Here is a 14,975-nt window from a genome sequence, read left to right on the forward strand (position 1 = left end):
ACAAATAGTAAATAAATTAAAAATAATTAATTAATAATATAGCGAATAAGACATAGTAGGGATGACTACGACATTAAAATGAATAATACATGTTTAATGAAGAAGTATAAGTGCACCAATGAAAGGAGTGGTCTATCCATAGATGAGGATGGAGTTATTTATGGCGTATCTAAAGCCTGAGATTAGGACAGAGGTATTGTTATTTCATCGTTAAAGCTGTGTCGTGTGGTAACTACAATGTGTCTAAAGCCTGACTCATGACAAATGTGTTGTCATTTCATGCTTAAAACTTAGTCATGTGGTCACTTCGTGTCTAAAGTGTGGGTCACGACAGAAATGTTGTGCAAGCAGTAGGGAGTTGTCATTTAATGCTTAAAATCGAGTCGTGTGGTGGAGATGAAGTACTCTGTCTGTATGCACTAAAGTGTATAGTGAATGCATTCGATGCCAACCTGAAGCAAGGGGTCAGTGGATGCTGAGTAGTTGGTAGCATGTAGTCACATCGCTTATAAAAGGTGGCAGCATGCGGTCACATCGCTCAGAAAAGGTGGTTTCGTCCATATCTGAGAAGCCACTAATTTGTGGTCACATGTGATTTAGAAATGCATTAATGACATGGTAAGTAGTACATAGAAAGTAGACACATCCGAATATGTAAGAGTAGTTCACGAATCGAAGATGCATTATTAAACAAGCATGTAAGTTACAAAAGTAAAGGTAAAATCCTATTGCTGTCTCCCCCGCTGCCATCTCCCGTTCCCACCATCATGGTCTCACAGCCACTGCCGCTGGTTCGCCCTCACGTAGCTCCTAGAGTAGGTCAGGGTGTCCTATTGACAAACCTGACTGGTAAGCCTCATAGCAATCACATGTGTCGAGGCCTCCTACTGAGTTTGCTGTGTCGATAGTGGAGCACTGAGCAACCAGGACCGCATGATGATATCGTAGTCCGATGTGCCCCCGAAGAAGTCCCTCACAAGGTCTAACGGGAGGTTTGATGCAGGCTCATCCTCTTGACTTGGGTATGACGACTACGATGGTGCTACCATCGTCCATGCATAATCACTCGAGGGGCCTACGAACACATGAATTTATTAGATATAGTAAATCTGGAAATGAATGTATTAGTATAAAATGCAATGTTGTACCTGTATGGTATGCAGGTGCAGTAGCAGACAGCCATGCATGAGTGCCTAAGTAGGGTGTGACCGATGGAGGTCCAAACGGTGGAGGTGCGAACGCTCGAGGTGCAGATGAAGACATCCCAGATTCATCATCGTAGTAACCTGTAGACAGATGGTTATATTAGATATACTATTGAATATACTAAATGCAACAATATATTGATGCCCATTACCTGAGAGGCATTCGAATAGTGAAGGTGTCGGCAGTGGTCATGGTCTAGGTGTCAGCGTCGATAAGTGTGTAGGTGCACCTAATATATTTTTTAAAAGTAATGCATTAGTAACAAAAGAATATCGCTAACCGTCGTGCATATGAATAATGCGTACCTATTGTGTCTGGCCTTGGAGGCCGTAGTCAAGGTGGCGGTGTGGATGCTGGTGCCGGTGGAGGTAGTTGCACATCAGACCTCCTGGATGACTCTGCATGGACCCTGTTGGACTTGGAGGAGAACTGGTGACGTTTGCGGTGGATCGACATGAGGTAAGTTTCAGAGCCCGCATGATCTTATCAAAAACCCGCTTGACAAATCCCGCTACATCCTTCGCACTAAGCTGAATCCCTTGCCTGAGGCGCTCCATGGTTCCAACCGCGTGCAGCATTCTCATCCTAATGGCCCAGGTAGGCCTCTTTAGTCAAAGCGATGTGCGGTCGAATAGTATCTGGGGGTGTAGGTGGCCCATGTACTACTCCTTGAAGCCGGGTCGACAAAAGGATGAGGCTCCTCGATGAAATCCTCAAGGGCATGGGCCACGCCGAGATGTATGGTGCCAAGCGATCTGCCTAGAGGTTGCCACCCGGTTGGCCCTTACGTGTATACCTGCAAGTAAACCACATTAGATAGACTATAAATGAGATGAATGCTATGGATTATATATTTAATTTTAGTTACCTGTGAACATGGCCCGAAACCGTGCGGACGTTGATGAGGGGGAATGCCTGGAAGTGTTCAAATTGCCTCATCATGCGGTGGGGTGAGTACTCCTCGACGTAGATGTCGATGACGAACAGCTTCTTTGTAAGCTACTAGTTATCATTGCGGCTGCACAACAAAGATAGACCGAAAGGTGCACGGGCTTGTATCATCAAGTGCCTATAGGGGGGTCCAGACCACGTCCTTTGGACACAAACGGTTGAACTGCGACCTAAACTGCTTGTACGTGTTGTGGGCCTGCTCGTACGCCCAGTGCAGTTGTGGAAAAAAGATAGTAAGAAACCAAACTTAAAACATGTGTCAAGTGAAGAAGAGCTATGTTTCTTACGTACCCGACGTCGACACCATAACAAGCCCATGGTGGGCCCGTCCTCCTCGTGTTCCTTGTACTATTCCTTAGGGTACGGGGAGTGGTCCACAATGGGTCAATCGATCGTGAATCGCTCGTACGACCATAACTGCAACAGTAGTGGGCACCCAGCAGATATCGAATGTGGTTCCTTCTTCGTGCACGCATCGCACAAGGCCTGATACGTCACCGCCAGAACAGCGGAGGCCTAGCTCAACTAGGGGATACCATTGGGCTCCGCATCTGCGACCCCCCTCACATACGGAATAAGGGTCCTCAACACTAGGTGGACTTGGCTGCTGGTGAACATAACCTAGCCGAACAACCAAATCAAGTACACACCGGCGTCTGGGTGCATGTATGCAGGCTTGAAGTAATGCAAATGATGATGAGTAAAATATCCACTTCTTCGTGGACCCTCATGGATCTGACAGGAACTCGGGCATGTAGGCAGGTGCATTGTTCGTACGTTGAACAGGAGCGAACTGTGTGAGCATGACGTTCATCCAAAACTGCATCCATGTTGACAACTCCAACGGCGGCTCTGGCACAAGGTAAGCCTAAAAAGTAGGCTATGTCCTGTAATGTCGGAGCCATCTCACCATGGAGCACTGCCGTATTCAATATCTAGCAAAGCATGCAATAATCCTTCATGTGTATCATGAATCAAACATACATCAAGCCGGTCCAGAACAATAGCATGCTTAACCCGCTCAAGGAACCAATACCAGCTCTCCCTGTTCTCGCTCTCCATGAAAGCAAACCCCAATGGCATGACTTGGTTATTCTCGTGTACCCCAATTACAGATAATATCTGTCCTTTTTACTTTCCAGTGATGAACGTCCTATCCAAGCAAATGATGGGATGATAGTGCCTAAATGCCTTGATGGTTGCCGCAAATGCAAAGAAAACATGCTACAATACTCGCTTTCTAGGCTTCTCACTCGAGGGGTAATGCTTAATGTCAAAGTAACTTCTAGAGTGTCTCGCATATATTATGGCTAGTTTACATGGTAAATTGTCATATGAATCTTCGTATGTCCCAAACCTCATCTCAATAGCCTTCTATTTTTCCCTCCATGCCTTGGCATAGTTTATTGTGCACTAGAACCTTTCCTCAATAGCACAGATTATTGATCGTGGCTCATACTTTAGATTGTCCATAATCTCTTCCTACACAACATTGGCAACAAAAGCAGATGACAAGTTTTGATGGGAGAACTCTATTTCCTCAATGTGACAGTTATGCTCCCTAACTATTGAGCACTCTCAGTGGTCAACTCATTTCCTGCTGAATGCGTGCACCTGCCACGGATAATCAAGTTCCAAACACTTAACGTCATACTCCCTTTTGCTCAGCTTCACAACCTTGAACTACCACCAAAGAAACAACGACCATAATTTCATTGCATCAATAATAGCCTCCTTACTAGGGTACATAGCACTCTGGAACACCTCATTCTCATGATATTTCCAAGGTGTCCGATAAACCTAATGGACCACCAGCTTTGAAAATTTATGATTCCTCCACTCTGCAGGAACAGAAGCATTTCCCTCCTCATCAGATGAATCCTCATTGGCAATGGCTTCCTCTAGCTCCCGATCCTCCCTCTCCATCTCTTCAATTATGCTAGGGATTTGCTCCCCTCATCGGCTACACCCCTCGGTTGCATCTCTTGCACATCCCCAACATCTTACTCATCCCCCACAGTTATCGGGTCTGCTTCATCCACCAATATTTGACTTATTCCTGCTACTGCGTCCCCAATATTTATCTCTGTTAGATCCTTTTGGTACGCCTTAGCTAACAGCACAAGAGGGAGACCACGTTCACATGCTATATCTACATACTGCCTCCAAGTAGATGTCGCATTAATTGGGATGAGCTCCCCTAAGTACCCCTAAGTAGCATGGCTTAGCACAGCTCTCATCTTAAGATCATGTTGCTGGGGATCCAGTTGAAAATGTGCATCAGCCACTTGCACACACCCACTATGGTCCTCTCATTGGTTCTACTAACTCCCTTGATGATATGCTGAAATTCAGAGAGATCTACACTATTAGAACCATAACCAATCTGATTTTCACCATAATATATCTGAAAATATAGCTTATCGGACATCCCTAGAAATATCCAAAAATATATCCAATGTTAATACCAGAAAACTATACTTCTGATTATCAAAACTTTGACAACATTACCATAACCGATGATCACCTAACAATACGTTTAGTTCACTACAATCAATATTTCTCCTAAGCAAACAAACCAACCCCACTAATAAAAATAGAAGTCTAGAAAATTTACCGAAAACCGAGATCCAAAATCCGCAGATCAAAAATAGTAGAGCTTGCCATGCTATCTCCCTTTCCTCCCCCTCTCTTCCTTTTTTTCTAGATTTAAATAGCTATTTTGGCTGATTTTCAGTCATTTTATAGTGTGTGGACAGTGGGGGCCACGCAGGTGCAAGGCTAACCACCCCTTGAGAGGGCGGCAAGGTGGGTTATCCGCTCTCTTAGTAGGTGGTAAGGGGCGGTACGGTTGGTGAGCTAGAGGGTGGGGCCTACTTGTCCTCTCAGAGGGTGGTAAGAACTAATCGCCCTCTGATAGAGCGGTAAGAGGTTTTGCTGCCACATTGTCATCCTTACCACCATTTGAAATATTGTCATCATGTGTCTATTTATTTAAATATTAATATTAGAAAATATATAAATAAAAAAACTCACCGGTTCCAGCCCTCAAACTGGTCAGCTTTGGAGGACCAACAACCAAGATGTATGAGGGTGGAGAGTGGTGGGCTGGTGTGAGGAGTGGGCTGGATAGGTGTCGTGTGGGGATGGACGGTGGAGAATGGTTTGGATTTTAATCTTTAAACATGATTTTCTCTTAAACCGTTTACACACTTTTGAATCCGTTTGAACTGTGGTATTGTTTAGAATTAAAGCAACAAATCAGATCCAATAGGAATATTTTTATTTTTTAAAAAATCAACATTTCAAGTATACTATGTCAACAATTTGAATGTAATATTTCAATGTTTCTGATATATTGTTTCAACAATCACACATAAAATGTTGAAGTAGTTTTTCCAAAATGTTGAATTAGATTTTATAAATTGATGAATCAAGTTTTTAAAAATGTTGAGTACATATAATGTTGTTCCAACAAAATCACATATAAATGGTGAACATGCCATTCCAAATTGTTGGACAAGTTCTCTCAAATTGTTGAATCAAGTCTTTTAGATGTTGAATCAATATAAAAAGCATAAAATCATGATTTTATATAAAAATAAATTTATTACATGTATTAGAAAAAAGAACAAAAAATAAAAAGACACACCTTTTACCTCTAATCACTACTAGGATCCTAATTTAACTGTCGGGCATTAGAACGGTTAACCATCGACAACGATACCGTTGGCCACTTGATTACCGATGGTGCACCCTCGGTCATTACCTGACCACGCTAATGGAGAGAATGGTCACTCATCCAATGCCCGACTAATGGGTACACTCTCCGCCATTATGTTCTTGATTTAAAACATTATCATCTGTGCATTTTGTTTAAATATTTTAGAACTGAAAATACTTTTACTCCAGTGTGTTACTGTTTAATTTTAGTTATGAAATTTTTCATGTACAAGTACAACCTCTGCAAATGTTCAAAAGAGAATCGAAGGAAGGTCGGTAATCACTCATAAATATGAATATATGATTAGGCTTCATCAAGAAAACTTGTGCATTGGACGAAGCAAAAAACATTTTGCAGGAGTTACATACATTATAAATAAATAATCACACTACATATTACATATACAATCTAGCATATACTATCTCAGAATAAGATATCACGGACGGATGTTAAACCCTATCATAAAGGGGTATGGGTTCTGTCTCTGTAAAAGTGTCTATGATATCGAGTTTATTGCAGACGACTACAACTTCCACTACTACAGAACTAGTCATAAGTGACGCCTCATCTATGCCGGTTTAGCAAATATCAGTACTGATGTGATTATCAATGCCGGTTTGTAAGAAAAATAGTATCAGTACCGGTTTTAAAAAACAACCAGTACATATAAGTTATTATCAGTGCCGGTTTTAAAAAACAACCAGTACATATAAGTTATTATCAGTGCCAGTCTTTAATTTGAACTAGCACGGATGTGTGAATCGGACCCAAAATTTTTATAGAATTGACTTCGGGCTCACACCGCTCACATCTGCTCACGTTTATCTCTTCCCCTCATGGCTCACACCACGTTCAATCCCCTCCATCTCTCACTCACATTTTCTCTCTCTCTCCACCTTATCTGTTTTCGTGTCATCGTCCTCCACCTCCTCCCCCACTAGCCTCCCTATCCCTCATCCCCTCACTGGCCTCCTCCTCCCAGCCTCCCCCACCAGCACAACTCCACCCCTTGCGAGATCTATGCACCAATAGTGGTGGGGAGCAAGAGGCTAGTCCAAGGTGGATGAGGTTGGCACCCAAGCCAGATCATTGACGACTTAGGCGTTGGAAAGCGTGATGGAGCGGAGCCGGCGGAGCATGGTGACGCTGGAGTCGATGTGTGCGGGCAGCATGATTGGCTTTTGCTACACTTGCTATGGGCACTCGATTGGCTTGGTTTTGTTTTGATTTTTGGAATGCAATTTTTATGTGGATCTCGGTGTATGTGGTGGGTTTGAGCTCGGTGTATGTGGTGGCGGTAGTGGCGGTGGCGGAGCGACGGTGGCAATGGTGGCGGGGGAGCGGCGGGTTTGAGCCGTGGCAGTGGCGGTGGGGGAGCGGTGGGCTCAGTGTGCGGTGGCAACGTGGGAGCGGCGGTGGCAGTAGTGGCGGTGGCGGAGCGGCGACAGGTGCGGCGGTGGGAGCGGCATCCGAGCCGGCTCGATCCCAAACCGACTCGGATGCTGCTCCCACCGTTGCCAATTCTCCATTTTTTTTATTCCTTGAAAATGGCAATAGTGCCTGGTGGGCAACCTGCACTGATAGTCTCCAACTATCTGTACCGAGTAAAGAGTGCCCCTTGAAAAAACGGCACTAAAGCCATATTTTAACCGACACTGATATGCCTTTTCCTAATAGTGTTCATTAGTAACAGAGATACACATAGGTGGGTCTAAATAAAACCTAAGTCTGTAACATAGCTACACATATCAGTTTTGCAAATCTTACATACGGATCTTAAAGAAACCTATCTATATAAAGTGTCATAGGTGCATTTTACTGAAAAACTATCTGTGTGACTATTTCCCTCCCGAGAACCTATTTTGGTTCTTGGTTACCCTTATGATATGACATACATCACAAGCATCACATGCAAATTCATATAAAAACATCACATGCATATATATTGCACAGGCATATACATCACATTTAAATTAATTAACAAAAGAACATGGTTTGAAACATGGTTCACAACATTATTAAACATAGAAATGACATCATAACATGGTTCGGAATATAAACATATACGCAACATGAATCATTAATAGGTCTTGAAGGATTGAGCTTCAACATGCCTGTATTTCACCACAATCTCAAGAAAAGAACTGTCTTCATACATCTTCTCGCTATCATTAGGATCAGGCACCATCCTAACTAACTCAGTTATGCGTCAGAACCAAACAACATTGCTTCCAAATCTCTTTCCCTTGTTAAGTAAGAGATGACAGTTCACTACTATAGAAATAGGATTATATGCCGGCCCATCACTGCCGGTTTCTTACGAGCCGGCAGTGATGGAATATCACTACCGGTTCGTATCAAGGACAAGCACTAAAAGACCATTTGAAAACAACAGACAGTGAAAATCCACTATCACTGCCGGCTCTAGCCACGAGCCGGCAATAATAGTGGATGACAGCTTATTCTAAAAAATTTATAACTTTTTCATACGAAGTTGGATGGGGATAAACTTTATATAAAAAAATTGTAGCCCTCGACGAGATCTATAACTTTGTAGTTGAAAACCTTTTCATTTGATGTCATTTAGATATCTAAATAATCATTTGAAGTTTCAGACAGAATATGTCAAAAGGATTGCATATGCTAATGTTATCACTAGTACTTTTGTGGTGGGATGGTAAGGACGTATTGCGCGAGCTGAGAGGTTCCGGGTTCGAGTGCCACGAACCGCACGCGCGCGTATTTAGCGCGAAAAATCGCGTGACTTGTGACTTGCGCGAGTGTGAGGATTCCTCGAGTGCAAAAAATATTTTTTTTTTCAATTTTTCCGGCCCCAAAAAGATCGATTCAGTACCCGACTATCACTGTCTGCTGAAGCCTTCAACAGGCAGTGATAGTCGACTATCACTGTCGGCAGAAGCCTTCAAACAGCAGTGATAACCCAGGCCGACAGTGATAGTAAGGGACTATCACTGCCCATTGCCCACTGCCGGCTCCAAAACCGGTAATGAAACCCCTTTATGAGCCGACAGTGAAGGGGTTTTTTTAGTAGTGGTTCAAATCAGTTTTGCAAATCATGCAAAATATCTCCATTGTGACAAACACCAATAGAGAAATTTCTATTAGGAATAAAAGACATAAAAATACGATTCACATCATAAATTGGGTCCACTGTGGTGCCCTTCACAGCAACAAAGAATATATGTTTTACAGGACCAAAATCGACGTCAAGCATCCTTATAGTGGAAGCAAGCCTAGCAACAACCATATCCTCCCCGCGTTTGACAGCAGTGAACAAAGACATATTCTATTGTAGATCTGGGACACATAACAACAACACTCAATGCATAATGCATAAAAAATCACGATGCAATTCAAACTCACCTCAGTGTAGATCTAAACATTGATTCATCGCCCAAGTCTCGAACCTCTTTCACAAAATCAAACCCTAGCAAAGAGTAGATCGTCAAACAATCTCAACAAACCAAGCAGATCAAGTAAAAAAATAAAATCATCTGAATAAGATCTTAAACTCACCATTATGGAAGGAGATCAGATGACAACAAGGGAGACAAGTAGATGGATGAACTTCGTTGTTTTAGTGGGGGGAGACATTTTGTCTGTGTCTATATGATAGAAACAGATGGAGTGACACACCCAGACAGTCGGTTATTTTATAGACATGTCTGTTTAGTAAATATGTTTAAATATTTTATCAGTGATATATTTTAGAAAACTGTCTCTCACCCCATCTATTTTCATTGTTTCTGTGGTAGTGACAAGGAATGAAAAGTAAATCCATCTGTTGTCTCCACTTTTCCATATTGTCAGAACTCTAGAACCTTTGCAGCTCCAAATCAGACCCCGTTCGAGACAACAAATCTGAATCCAGAAAAACAGTCGAGAAGATTAGAACACTAGGATTTGAATACTATTGATCAATTGATCAGTGAAAAGAAAAAGGACAGTATGGTACATCCATAGGAAATAATAAAAAAGAAGGGATTGAAATCGGGAGTACATTTACATAGGACTATTGAATGTGCCACGGACAGTAACGTAGCCTGAAAAATAGCAAACATAAGAAGGGATTAGTTTAGGAACAGAAGGATTAAGGCCTATTCGAAGATATTCCTGTTACCTGGAAGAACAGATGGAGACTGCAGCGGGTGCGCGACGGCAACTACAGCAGATCGACCCCAGGATTAAAGTAGGCAGGCGGCGGTGGCGCTGCTGCGTGCAGAGAGGTGGGGATTGGATGAGGCGTGCCACAAGGATCTGTGCGAGCCATCCATGGAGCAGAACAAGCTGGGATCTGCTGGTTTGGAATTTTGGATCGGATGAGGAGATAAGGGAACAAGAAAGAGGCTTTGGTGGCTAGGGTTTTGGATAGGTGATTATATATGCTTGGGCATCAAAGTATGGATGATTCTGATGTGGCTACCAGATCTAACGGTTTGTGTGTTTTAACTACAACGTCGGACCAAAATATTGGAAGCTTAAGGACGGAAAAGCGACAATAGCCTGTTAACAAATATCTCTAATACTTAAAAAATTCGTAGTAATTTCCACACCAGACAAGACGTTCTGACACCTCCTCCTCGAACTCTGACAGATGGTCCCTCCCTCCGCTCTCATCTCCGCATGTCCCACTAGCTCCCCTTCGGTTCCTTCCCTCTCCCTCTCCCTCTGACCCCCCTCCCCGATCCAATCCCACTCGCGTGACCACCCCAACAACCGCAACCTTCCTCCATCCTCCTCCTCTCCTCTCAGATCCTGCTCTTCTGCACTCTCTCTGTCCTCCACGATCTCGCTACCCCACCGCCAGCTTGTGGCCTTCGATGTGGGGCACCTTGATTGAACCCGAAGCTGTGACCAGGCAGAGGATCCACAGTGGTGTGCATGGTGCAGGATCCAAGGCGGTAGCGGCGCTTCTCCTGTAGCATCACATCCACCCGCGCGCACAACCATGACGCCCCTAAGCCGCTATGCCGCCGCCTTGCCTCCTTCTGCCCTTTCTCCACTAAGGGGAAAGGAATAATGGCCCACTCGTTCCCAGCGAGGGCGAGGCCAAGGGTGGCCGCCGTGGAGGTTACCACTGAATCCAATAGATCCTTCACGAATCCAATTGATTCGAGGTACTATGTGCAAATTCTCTGCATTTATTCCCCATTTCGCGAGCCGATCGATCCGCGATGCATCCCCATGACTTCATCTTCTCCTTGGGTGGATTTTGGTATGTGTGGTGCAGGATCCAAAGTAGTGGCGGCTGCCAAATCTCTAGGAAAGGGCCTTCACTCCATCCGGAGGATGGTGACTCTCTCACCGGTATCCATCTAGTTCATGTGATGCTGCTCGCGCAGGTAGTACACTAGACTCAGCCCCTACTGCTAGGTGATATGTTTTTCCAACAAAAAAAACTTCTCCACAGATTTAGACTCATGCGTTTGTGTGTTTTTTACTTGGTGCTCCATCTCTTGCGATGTGTTCCCTGCTTGGTGGATTGCTTACAATGAGATTTCTATAGATATGCAATGTCGGTTTGCATGCATGGAGATATTACTGCCTCCATATAATGATAGGGTGTGAAACAACTGAGGTCCTCCATCACTGTCGGTTCCTTTATTCTTGTTGGTCTTTGAGATAGTTAGTTCTCAGATTTTGTATATTGGGTGTGTGCCACTGTTCATAAGATTGACTGTAAATTATTTTGGGTTTTGTTTGTGGCAAAGTAAACAAAAATCTATGTTCAATTGTTGAATTGGCAAGGGTCATATATTTGTCTACAAACAAACATCTATGTTCGTCATATGAACATGTTGCCTAGCTTGCTGTGGTTCTCCTCTCCTCTCCATAAAGGTACAACTCACCATATTGATTTTTAACTAATTTAAGGTTGCACTGCTATTTTGATCGAATGCATCTTGAAGTGTTGTGATTTTTTTGTCTGTTTGTCTCTGTTTCATAATTTAGATAGCAAATCGATTGATTCAAAATGAACTTGAAAAACAATTATCTTTTGCATATACATGTGACAATTGTGGATCTGAACTGCAACCGGTGTTGGCATGATTTCAATGAGGCACAACTATTAACTTGCTAGAGCACAAGTTATAGCTGTGCTTGCCTCAACTGAATATATCAAGAAAATTCACTTCCATTTTCTTTAAGGATTGGCATATAATATGATTCTCAGTAAGTGTTGCCCGCAATTTCTTTTTTCTATATGTACTAATTGCATTTTAAATAACATGCTTTATGTGATTGCTTTCATGGCTATAATTTGTAATAAACAACACCAGAGGCAAAATGTTTTTGGCATATGATTCTTTTTGCTTGTGTCAGTCCATAATGGTGATAAGTCATCGTGGAGTGAGCACTAATAGGAGATCCTATTTGTCAACCACAAGGTGAGTCCTCTACCGACTGATTTTTGTTCACTAGTTATGTTTTGTTATTTTTGTAGTGGCTTTTCAATAATCGATGATATGATTTGTCCCATATGACCGGTGATTGATTGTTTCATGACATGGTTGAGATACAAGTTCTCCAACATTATGCTGATCAATATACTTTTTTGAGTGTTATTTTGATTCTTTTTGCTCCACTTCGAGTATGTTCCCTATAATGAAATTTGTTTGAATGCACGCCAACACAAAATTTATGGTCACTACAGAAAATGGGACATATATACTTCTATGAGATCCTAGCTACAGAAAATGTTTGTTTGTTTTTGTCTCTGGTCATGTGAGCTTAAGTCCACTTTGTTAGGTCAACATATGAGAAGCTTATTGTGGTTCAAGCAAGAGTTAGTGACGAAAACCTTAATGCAGATTAATTACATTAGAATACCTAGCTTTCATGATTTTGGGCCTTAGGTAGAAAAAATATTTTAGTTCTGGTTTGCTGGTTATTATTTGCACAATTCATTTTATCAGTTCCTGTAATTAGATTGGCTTGGGCTATGGTGAGTTCATGCCTTGAAACAATTACCAAAGCATTAGGTCTGGTTTGTTCATTAGTTGGGCTTAGCAGATGTCCCTACAAACGTTTAATTCATGTGTACTTTGCAGTAGCTTATTTTGACGTCTAAGCATTTTCAGGTAACAGTAGTGTGTGCTACTGAATGTTGCAGGCTTGCAGCTCATAGCTTGGTAGTGCCATCATAGAACTAGAAATTAAATTTGAATTGAAGTACATGCACTTGTTCTTGACACTGAGATCCAGCAGGGAGACACCAATGTGCAGTCAAGTGATCATGGATAGTAATTTCTTCATTTTGATTTGATGTGTTTATCTGTATCATAGAAACTAATTTATTTGAATTATATGATTAAGCCACGAAGGGTAGCACTATTTGAATTGTTTCTTTCTTTCTTTGCATTCTAGGGTGCAGCAATTGCATCAACGTTTGGCAAGAACCATGCATAGGTGCACTTCTACTATTTAGTACTGGAAAAGATGATTCATATTTCAAGAAACTTTGTTGTAAGGGAGATATTGCAACTATCGATAGACGATGGTCCTTTGAATGGGGGAATATCATTTCTAAAACCGTGGCAATGGTTGTTGGGTTTCCAATTGTAGAGCACTCATGGTTATGTCCTTTCTCGTGATGAGCTGGTCAGCTATTTATGTGATATCTCTAAGTATTTGTACGTGGTAGCCAGTTATTGATTCAATTGTAGGAAAGTGTATGACTATTGAAAATTAATAGGAATGGTATGAGTGAAAGAGCTTATTGCCTATATGTTAGAATGAAGTTTTGATAGCTTGTTTATAGTGGTGTCCGTTGGCTAAGCACCAATATTGCCTACATGTTGTCTCTTTTATTGGGATAGACCGAAATTTTAATCTCCGTTATAACACATGGACACTTGCAATGCATGGACACTTACCTATTGTTTAAAATAAAGTATCATGTTTTGTTTTGTTTGTGTAGGAAGTAAACAATATTGTGGCCAAGATTTATGAACCAATCTGTTGTAATGCATAGGCATGGTACTAGTATAAAAAATGCACGCTTCCTACATCTCAGGCATAGGTCGTCGCCGGATTAGAAAAGGGGGTTTTCGAGATGGGTGGTTCGAGGTGTGAGACTTAGAGGGAGCATGGGGGTGGTTGCTGGACCAGTGGTAGGCCGCAGCTTACTGGTGTGGTGAGGTGATGGTGGTGGTGCGATGCTACGGGCGGCAGGCGGGCGGTGGACGGGGTTGGCGGCGAGGGAGCACAAAATGGAGTGGTTAGCATGGTAGGGTGGCAAGCGTGGATCCGGTTGCAGGAACACCGTCGGAGACGGCTATGGGCAGGTGGGAGGTGGGGGCATGTCGGAGCGGGATGGGCGCAGGTGTGAGGTTGAAAACAGCTATGAGTCGTTGAATGCATGTGAGGAACGGTGATATTCTAAAAGGGGTGAATTAGGACACTTAAAAACTAATGGCTTTAAAAACTTCACAAGATAAATCTATCTTAATTTCTATCTAAATGTGCTCTAGGTTTATCTAGTGTGTCTACTCTACTGCTCAAGAGGATTGCAACCTACTCTAGCAAGGTAAATTACATGTATGTAAATGTGGAAACGTAAATAAGGTAGAGAGCCAAACATGGCACAAGTGATTTTTATCTTGTGGTATTGATGGCACACAAGCCACCCCTAGTCCATGTTGAAGCTCCACAAAGGATATGTTCTCGGTCGTAAAGTCTCTTCCGGTCACGGCTCTTGAGATACCAAGGCAAGGCCTCAAGCACGATGAGACACCAAGCCACCAAGACTAGGTCTCATCACTAACCTCTCTTCCGATCACTTATACGTCGTCTTTACTTCAGAGCTTTAGTCACAAAGACAAGAGTCTCCACGTCCCCGTACAATCTTCTTGTCATCGCTCCACACCAAGTCGGAGGATCAACAAGTTACCGGTGAGTTACCAAGACTCCAAGGCGCTGGCATACCTCTCGATACACGGTTGGATCACTCCTTGATCTACTCTCTAGGTTGCAGCACCTAGTAACATTTCTCTCTAGGCGTATAAGCACTAATCACTCTCTAATCTTATGATTAATTGCCTTGTATGAACACTTTAAATACTTAGATAGC

The 14,975-nt window shown here is 42.6% G+C and overlaps 1 long non-coding RNA gene across 4 annotated transcripts; it reads right to left on the bottom strand.

Moving 5' to 3' along the window:
- Positions 1-575: 575 nt before the first annotated feature.
- LOC133918989 (uncharacterized) lies at positions 576-10,240 on the bottom strand. Of its 4 annotated transcripts, none has more exons than XR_009909877.1 (10): positions 10,023-10,240; positions 9,903-9,945; positions 9,629-9,763; positions 9,419-9,507; positions 9,266-9,329; positions 2,075-4,501; positions 1,512-2,002; positions 1,358-1,435; positions 1,149-1,286; positions 576-1,075 (listed from the first exon to the last, which is right to left on the bottom strand). It is a non-coding gene; the product is annotated as an uncharacterized LOC133918989 (long non-coding RNA). The 4 variants fall into 4 exon arrangements; XR_009909875.1 differs by having other exon boundaries at positions 577-1,075; positions 2,075-2,353; positions 2,449-4,501; positions 9,419-9,763; XR_009909874.1 differs by having other exon boundaries at positions 9,419-9,763.
- Positions 10,241-14,975: the final 4,735 nt, after the last annotated feature.

Source organism: Phragmites australis, chromosome 5 (assembly GCF_958298935.1).
Source record: "Phragmites australis chromosome 5, lpPhrAust1.1, whole genome shotgun sequence".
Taxonomy (NCBI): Eukaryota; Viridiplantae; Streptophyta; class Magnoliopsida; order Poales; family Poaceae; genus Phragmites; species Phragmites australis.